This window comes from Mustela nigripes, chromosome 17, assembly GCF_022355385.1.
Source record: "Mustela nigripes isolate SB6536 chromosome 17, MUSNIG.SB6536, whole genome shotgun sequence".
In the NCBI taxonomy this organism is placed as follows: Eukaryota; Metazoa; Chordata; class Mammalia; order Carnivora; family Mustelidae; genus Mustela; species Mustela nigripes.
In genome coordinates, this window is record NC_081573.1 from 55,708,231 (window position 1) to 55,716,308 (window position 8,078).

An 8,078-nucleotide genomic window follows, 5' to 3' on the forward strand; every position below is an offset into this window, starting at 1 on the left:
AAGCGGGGAGGAAGCGAGTTCAGGGCCGGGGCCTGCGAGGAGCAGCTGGGGAGGGAGGGCGAGCCCGGGCCGGGGTCGAGAGGAGCAGCTGTCAGGGAAGAGGCGGTTCCCCCGCTGCGGGACGCCCCTGCGCATCCGGACCCGGGCAGCTCTCCGGTGACCCCCCCCCCCGCCCCTGCCCCCCCCCCCACCCCCGTTTGGGCCTGGAGCCCCTCCCACCTGGGGAAGTGCCGCCCCCCGACCTGGAGCTCGGGCTCCTGCCCACCCCCGCAACCTCCTCCCGGTAACCGGGTCCTCGGCCTGCTTTCTCCGACTGCTCCTTCCCAGCAGCATTTAACGTGCCCTCGGGGCGCGGGTGGCTCCGTCGGGTCAGCGTCCCTCCCCGGGTTTTAGCTCGGGTTGTGATCTCAGCGTCCTGAGCCCCGCGTCCGTCCGCGCTCCACAGGCCGTCTGCTTCTCTCTCCCCTGCTTGCCCCAGCTCGCTTGCTCTCTAAAAACAAAAAAAAAGAAAGAATAAAAACACGTGCCCACATGTGTTCAACCTTGATAAACTGACGCTCTCTGCCCCCCACCGCCGCCATTCCTCAAACCCCTGAAACCTGGCCCCAGGGGGCCTGTCCCTAAATCCAACAGGCACGCTCAGCCCTTCGGTGCGGGTCACAGTGGACATCTCCTTACTACAAGTCGTCCTGTCTGGGCATCCAGGTCGCGCGTTCCTGGCTTCTCTCTTCCTCTCTCCCAGGCTCTGCGGGCTTCTGCTCTGCCAGAGTTCCTCCCGCAGCTCTCCCGGGGCCTCGCATCTCTGCCTGCGATATCAGCTTTCCTCGTGACTTCTGCTCCACCTGCCGCTAATGCTGACCCCCGAGCCTGCGCTCTGATCCCGTCTGTTTGCTCATCAGGCATCGCCATGATGAGGGAGCAGGAGGCCGGTGAGGACAAAGCTAAAGCTGGCGCCTTGCACCCCTCTTCACCGGCTCCCCTCCATAGGTGTGGCGTTCCTCAGGCACCCCGGACCGCCATAAAACGATAAATAGTTCACTTGCAGAGATCAGTCCTGCAAGGCAGGAGTCTCCCTTGGTTTGCAAATGTCCATGAGATTTACAACAAAGAAGGTACCTTATCAATAGCCCAATTTCCAAAGACACAGAACTCAGTTCCTCAAGCCCTAATGTCACCCTCCCCTCCATAAAAAACCGAAGGAGGCGGAGGTAGAAGGAAAAGTAAATAAAGTTAAATTTCTTCTAAACCTAAATCTCATTAACAAGGATGCTTGATAGCAGGAATGTAACATTCCACCAGGAGACTCCCAATTGTCTTTATGTTAGTGCCTCATTAGAGGGAAAGTGACCTTGACTTGATAGTAACCAGGCCTTCAATATCCTGATAGTCTTCTTTGCCCCAATAGCCCTTCTGAACACCCTTTTGTCCTCACCTACCCAACTCCTGTGTATATAACCAGCCACTCTGCACAACCCGGGGCAGCAGCTCTTCCTGCCCACGGGTCCTGTCCCCGTGCTTTAATAAACCACCATTTTGCACCAAAGATGTCTTAAGAATTCTTTCTTTAGTCGTCAGCTCCGAACCTCACCCCACCGAACCTGACTTCGGTTCTGGGACTTCATCCGCCACAAGACTGCACCTGAAATTCAGCCCAGCTGAAACCAAACTCGGCCTCGGCCTCCAAAATTGCTCCTCTTTGCTTGCTTCCTTCGTGCGTGTCAGCCCCTCCCAGGCCTCCCCTCTCTCCCAGGTTCCTTCTTACTTCCAAGATAGCTCCGGCATCCACCTCTTTCCGTCCAGGTGCCCAACAGGGCGGTCTCCAGGCCAGACCGCAGTAAGAGCCTCTTTCCTGGCCTCTTAGCCTCCGCCACCCCCCCCGACCCACAGCTAGCATCCCAGAGCAGCTGGCTCTTGACCAGGCCCCAGGGTCAGGCACAGAGAAGGCCAGCGGATGGTTTTTACTGTTCCTCAAGTTCACAAGGAAGGTTATTTCTCAAGCAAACAGTAAAAGAAAGGCTTTTGCTGGTCTAGGTACTAAGCGATACCTGTGAAGTATCCTAATGATCCCTTTGAGTAATGAGGTTTTTTTTAAGATTTTATTTATTTGATAGAGATTGCAAGTAGGTAGAGAGGCAGGTGGGGTGTGGGTGTGGGAAGCAGGCTCCCTGCTGAGCAGAGATGCGGGGCTCGATCCCAGGACCCTGGGATCATGACCAGAGCCGAAGGCAGAGGCTCAACCCACTGAGCCATCCAGGCGCCCCATGAATTTTTTTTTTTTTTTAAGATTTTATTTATTTACTTGACAGAAAGCACAAGCAGGGGGAGCCACAGGCAGAGGGAGAGGGAGAAGCAGGCTTCCCGAAGAGTGGGGAGACTGACTCCGGTTGGATCCCAGGATCATGACCTGAGCCTAAGGCAGGCGCCTAACAGACTGAGCCACCCAGGCACCCCGAGTGATCAACGTTTTACTCAAAAACAACTTTGAACTCCAAAATCTTAGATTAGCAACACCTTTGCTGTTTGCAATTCCATCACTAAGACTAAAATTTCCTGCTCCCACCTGGAGAATTTAAGCCAACTTTGCCAGAGAACAGCCTGGATTTCCAAGCCAGGGACAGATCTCCAGAGTAGCTTTGCGGTTCCCACGGGAACAGGGGCAGTTCACTGCGCAGGCCTGACCTGACGCTGGGCTCTTTCCGCACGGCCCGCTTTGCCCCAAGCCGTGGAAACACTGCTTCTTCTCAGCCTTCACCCAGACTCCACTTTCCACAAAATCTGATGAAAGCTCAGTCTGTTAGGTGAGCTGCCAGGGGTTCCTGGTGCAGTGGGTACTACGCTGGTACCCACGAGTGCCCCAGGGTTGATCCTGGGGGGTCTTGGGCTGGCGGAACCAAAGGTTCAAAAGGACAGTGCTTGTCTCTCCGGTTCACAGATGCACACGGAACAGTGACATAAAAGAGAGGTTTGGGACCAATCAAGGGGGAAAAACAAGCCCATTGAGAGGCGATCATGGGGAAACCGGTGGGAAAGAAATATCCAGGTATGTCTAAGACTAAAAAGAACTCAAAGGCCATCTGAAAATTTTCCTTTCTTGTGTCAGAGATCTACTGCCTTTCCAAGCTCTCGCTCTCTCTCTCTCTCTTTTTTTTTTTAGATTTTATTTATTCATTCAACAGACAGAGACAGAGACAGCACAAGCAGGGGGACCAGCAGGCAGAGGGAGCCCAATATGGGGCTTGATCCCAGGACCCTGGGATTAGGACCTGAGCTGAAAGCAGACGCTTAACCAGCAGAACCACCCAGGTGCCCCTTTCCAAGCTCTCTCTGCCCAGCCCTGTCTCCACCCTCCCGACCAATCAGATGCTCCGTGGTCATTTCCCAACTCTGAACCACATGGGAGTTCTGTCCCCTGGCTGGTGACAGGCATGGTTCTTCATGACAAAACTGGTCTGAGAACCAAGGCCTGTGAGCCAGGAGCAGCAGATCCACGACAGTCAACCCCGTGTCCTGCAGACGAACCACCAATGAACGACCCCAGCTCTCCAGCTCTTTCAAGTTTGCTTTCTGCCGCCTGCCGCCACGGTGGAAGAAGGGTTGGGTCCCCCTGCACTTAGGCACATGGTGGCTCAGGGGAAGAAGCCGCAGACAGGCGTGGTTTCAGATGCTCCGATCTCTAGAGCCAAGGACTCCCCTGTGCCCACTGCCCGCACCTGGGAGGGCGCCACCACCCTCCCTGCCCCTGGCTGGGCCCGGCTGGTGGGAAATCGCTCACTGGCATCCGTGGGGGCTGCCCCATCTACAAGGTCTGCCTGCTCTTCCTCACCCAGAGCTGGCAAGGCTAAGCACATCCAGGATGTAACTGTCCTCCACGAGAAAGGCTTTTCCGGGTCTAAGCACTAAACGAGGGGCAGACTTGTTATTCTGTGAAAGGCCAGATAGTAAATTTTTGAAGCCATTCAGCCTCTGCCACGACAACGGGATTCCACGGTCCTTGCACAGAGAGAGCCGCGGACAATATGCTGTTGAACGTGGCTCTGTGCCCTAGGACCTTCAGGAAGAACGCCGAAATGGCAGTTTCATGTCATTTTTACACGTGACATATTCTTGTTGATTCTCCCCCAGGCCATTTAAAATGTGAAGATCGTCTGTTGCTCACCAGCTAACCCCAAACGGGCGGCCAGACAGATTTGGCTTGCGAGTCGGTACGGTTGCTGTTGTGTTTTCATACTATTTATATAAGCTTCAAAATGGCACGTAAGCATTACATACCCTTTAAAAACTGGGGTTTTGGGAGGAGAACTCTCAGTCACAGTTCTGGCCCCTCGCACGCAGAGACTCCACCACAAGACTTGGTCTCCAGAGGAAGTTTGAAATATCCAGAACTTTCCAGACTTGCGTAGGGTGTGGCTTGGTTCTCCAGTCCCTCCTGGGTCACATTCTTGAGTTAAACACTGGATTTGAAGTCATGGTTGGAAACACAGTGATCTCAAAGACCAAGAAACGGACCTTGGGCTACTAGAATGAGCTCATTCTGCATGACCACTTGGAGTTTGGGGGATGGACAATTCTCAATGACAGAGTGGCCTAAAAAACCCTTGGAATGAATCCCAAACACACAGAGGCATGAACAGTTTTTCAGTTTCTGGCACGTACTATGTAATGAAATTTGGATCTTCCATTATCTGTGGAACTATGTGCAATGAAGAAATTTGGAAAGTTAATAAACTATACATACACACACACATATATAAATATATATGATTGACTAGGGGCAAATCTTCCCTTCCAAAAAAAAAAAAAAATCCAATAATTTACACAGATGGACCAAAGTCAAGGAGGTAGATCCTAACTCCCCAGTCCTTAGGTGAACGGAGGATAATGACTTCCTCCCAAAGGGGACAGGATGGAAACAGGAGAGGGATTAACCCCACAATGGACAAACCTGATGGAGGTGACTCTGCTCCAGAGAAGGAGGGTTAATCCCTCCCAGAAGGAGGGTCCCCAAGGCCATGGAGGTGAGGGGAGATCCAGTGGAGGGGCACACTTGTTGGGGGCGCTGAGGCCATTTCCCCAGCAGAAAGTGGCAAGCCAGCCTCCCACCTCAGGGCCAGTGGGGGTGTCATTAGAGGGTGGGATCTAGGACAGGATTCAGAAGGCAAGGTGGGCACGGCCACCTGGAGTCACCGTGAAAAAGACCGTCCCCAGGGTGTAGCGGTGACTGCCTGTAAGGGCACCGGCCAGCCCAGGACGGACACTGCCCAGTCTGGGAACTTGCAGTGGGGAAGGAAGCCCCCCAAGGAGGGACAGAAGTGACCACGCGATCCATTATCAGCTGTGAACACGGCCCAGGCGCAGGTGGCCGGGAACCAGCTTGCCACAGTGGGAGGCACCCACATTCTGATCTTCAGAACCTGTGACCTTATGTGGCAAAAGGGACTTGGCAGATGTGATTAAGTTAAGGATCTTGAAAAGGGGAGATAATCCTGGATGATCCAGTGGGCCTGATGTCATCACGGGTCCTTCTGAAAGGCAGGCAGGAGGCAGACAAGGAGACGGGAAGGCAGAAGGGGAGGAGAGGAAGGAAGGAAGATGCTGTCACTGGCTTGAAGATGGAGAAAGGATTTCTAAAAGCTGGGAATGGCAGGGCAGAAATTCTCCTCTAGAACCTCCTCTAGAACACAGCCCTGCTGACACCCTGATTTCAGACGTGTGACTGTCTTGAACTGGAAGGGAATTAGTTAATACCATCTTAAGCCACTAAGCCTGGGGTAGTTGGAGCAGCAATGGGAAACTAACAGGCGGCTCCTCATCATGGAAAGACTTTCTGCCTCCACCTCTCCCTCCCTCCGCTGTGAGCCTGCAGGTGTCAGAGGCAGGCTTACCAGATGTAGCAAAAAAAAGATACAAGATACCCAGTTCAATTTGGGGGCTGGAAGCCTGACAACGGGGGGGCTTGATCCCAAGACCTGGAGATCCTGACCTAAGCCCAAGGCAGATGCTTAACCCCCTGAGCCACCCAGGCGCCTCTCCACCCAGTTAAGTTTGAATTTCAGATAAACAGTTTTTAGGATAGTCGCAAATGTTGCATGGGGCATCCTTACAATGAAAAATAATTACTCATTGTTCATCTGAAATTCAAATGCTGCTGGGCAGCCTGGTCCTATCCAGAAACCCTGGCCCAAAGTAGCTCCTGTGGGGCACCTGGGTGGTTCAGTCCTTTGGGCATCTGCCTTCCACTCAGGTCATGATCCCAGGGTCCCTGGATCGAGCCCCCCCTCCCAATCTGTCAGCTCCCTGCTCAGCGAGGAGTCTGCTTCTTCCTCTCACCTCTCTCTGCCCTTGTGCTCTCTCTTGCATATATATATATATATTATTTTTTTTAATTAAATAGTAGCCGTAAGGGAAGAAGGGAGCAAGAAGGAGAAACATCAGGGACACCTGGGTGGCTCAGCTGGTTAAGCGACTGCTTTCGGCTCAGGTCATGATCCCCGGCGATTCCCACGTGGGGCTCCCAGCTCCACGGGGAGTCTGCTTCTCCCTCTGACCTTCTTCCCTCTCATGCTCTCTCTCTCTCTCTCAAATAAATAAAATCTTAAAATAAAAAAAAGAAAGAAACATCACACTCCCCTGATGTCCACAGCAGACTCCAAAATGGATGGGAGAAGTTTTACTATTAAATCAAGATCCAAACTTCATTAGCCAAGACTGGACATTGTTTACTTAATAAATTAAGACTACTTGTAATCTCGAGTAACCCAGGACCTAATTTCCCAAAAATGGACAGGAAAAAAAATTAAAACCATGGGAAAGTTCTGGACTTTTCATCTAGGATCAACAGGGTGGCTCTCGCCCCATCGCCACGGAGCAGGTCCAAAGGGCAAAAGTAAAGGTGACGGTATGAGCGCACCTGCGGGGGTCTTGGACCAGCCACAGTGGGACAGATGAGCTCAGTCTCTTGCCCAGAGTCAAGCTGCAGAGAGAGTCGGCCCGGGGTGAGGGTCCTGCACTCGCTCTGCATCCTCTCCGCCCCCACACCCCACCCCAGTCTGGATTAGGAGCCTCTGTTGGGCGGGAAACAGGCTCTTGCCGGTTTCCAATGTGGCCACGTTCCCACAAGGTGGCGCTCACGACCACGCCGAGACCATTTGCTGCGGTTCTCGTCTTTAAAGTAAAAAATTTCAGGGGCACCTGGCTGGCTCAGTTGGTAGCGCATGTGACTCTTGATCTCTGGGTGGTAAGTTTGAGCCCCACACTGGGTGTCGAGATTACTTACAAATAAAATATTTTTTAAAAAATTAAAATTTCAGACGAGGTTAGATTTATAAGGTTGTTGAGACTGTGAAACAGAGAATTCCTGTGCGCCCTATACCCAGTGGCCCTATAAGGCACATCCTATGTTCGTACGGTTCATGTGTCGCCATTCACGAACCAGCACTGATTCCTCGTTCCACGAGCTCTCTGGACAGGGATCGTTTCTCAGACTCTCCTCGGTTTTTACGACCTGAGCAGTTTGAGGCATGCCGGCCCCTCCGCTGGGATGTGTCTGAGGTTTTTCTCATGACTAGACTAGGGCTGTGGGTTTGGAGGGAATGAAGACTCCAGACGTAAAGCGCCTCCCCACCCATCATATCAAGGTCACAGGCTATCACTGTGACTTACTACAGTTGGTGTTGACCTTAGTCACCTGGCCAAGGTCACGTCCATCTGGTTTCTCCAATATACAGTCTCTCCTTCTCCTTCCTCTTTGTGTAGTGTGCTCTTTGAATCATGTGGTTTTCAAAGGACTGGAGCATCTGACAATTACTTGGGGTTCTAGCCTCATCTGGAACCATCTAGAACCTCTCTAGTTAGCCGAGTAAACCTTCATCAGTGTCCTCAAAGGGGTCACAGGACGGAGAAGGCAGCCAGAGGACAGCAGTGTGAGAAGGGCAAAGGGGTGCCATGGGAGCAGCACCCCCACACCTGTGCCCCACACCTGTGCCCCACACCTGTGCCCCCACACCTGTGCCCCACACCTGTGCCCCCACACCTGTGCCCCACACCTGTGCCCCACACCTGTGCCCCCACACCTGTGCCCC

General features: G+C 52.9%; 1 long non-coding RNA gene across 1 annotated transcript in view; it reads right to left on the bottom strand.

The window, feature by feature from the left end:
• Positions 1-6: 6 nt before the first annotated feature.
• Positions 7-8,078, bottom strand: part of LOC132005965 (uncharacterized) — a 34,856-nt gene continuing 26,784 nt past the window's right edge. The window contains exon 3 of the long non-coding RNA XR_009400941.1: positions 7-490. This is a non-coding gene — a long non-coding RNA (uncharacterized LOC132005965). The remainder of the gene's footprint in view (positions 491-8,078) is intronic.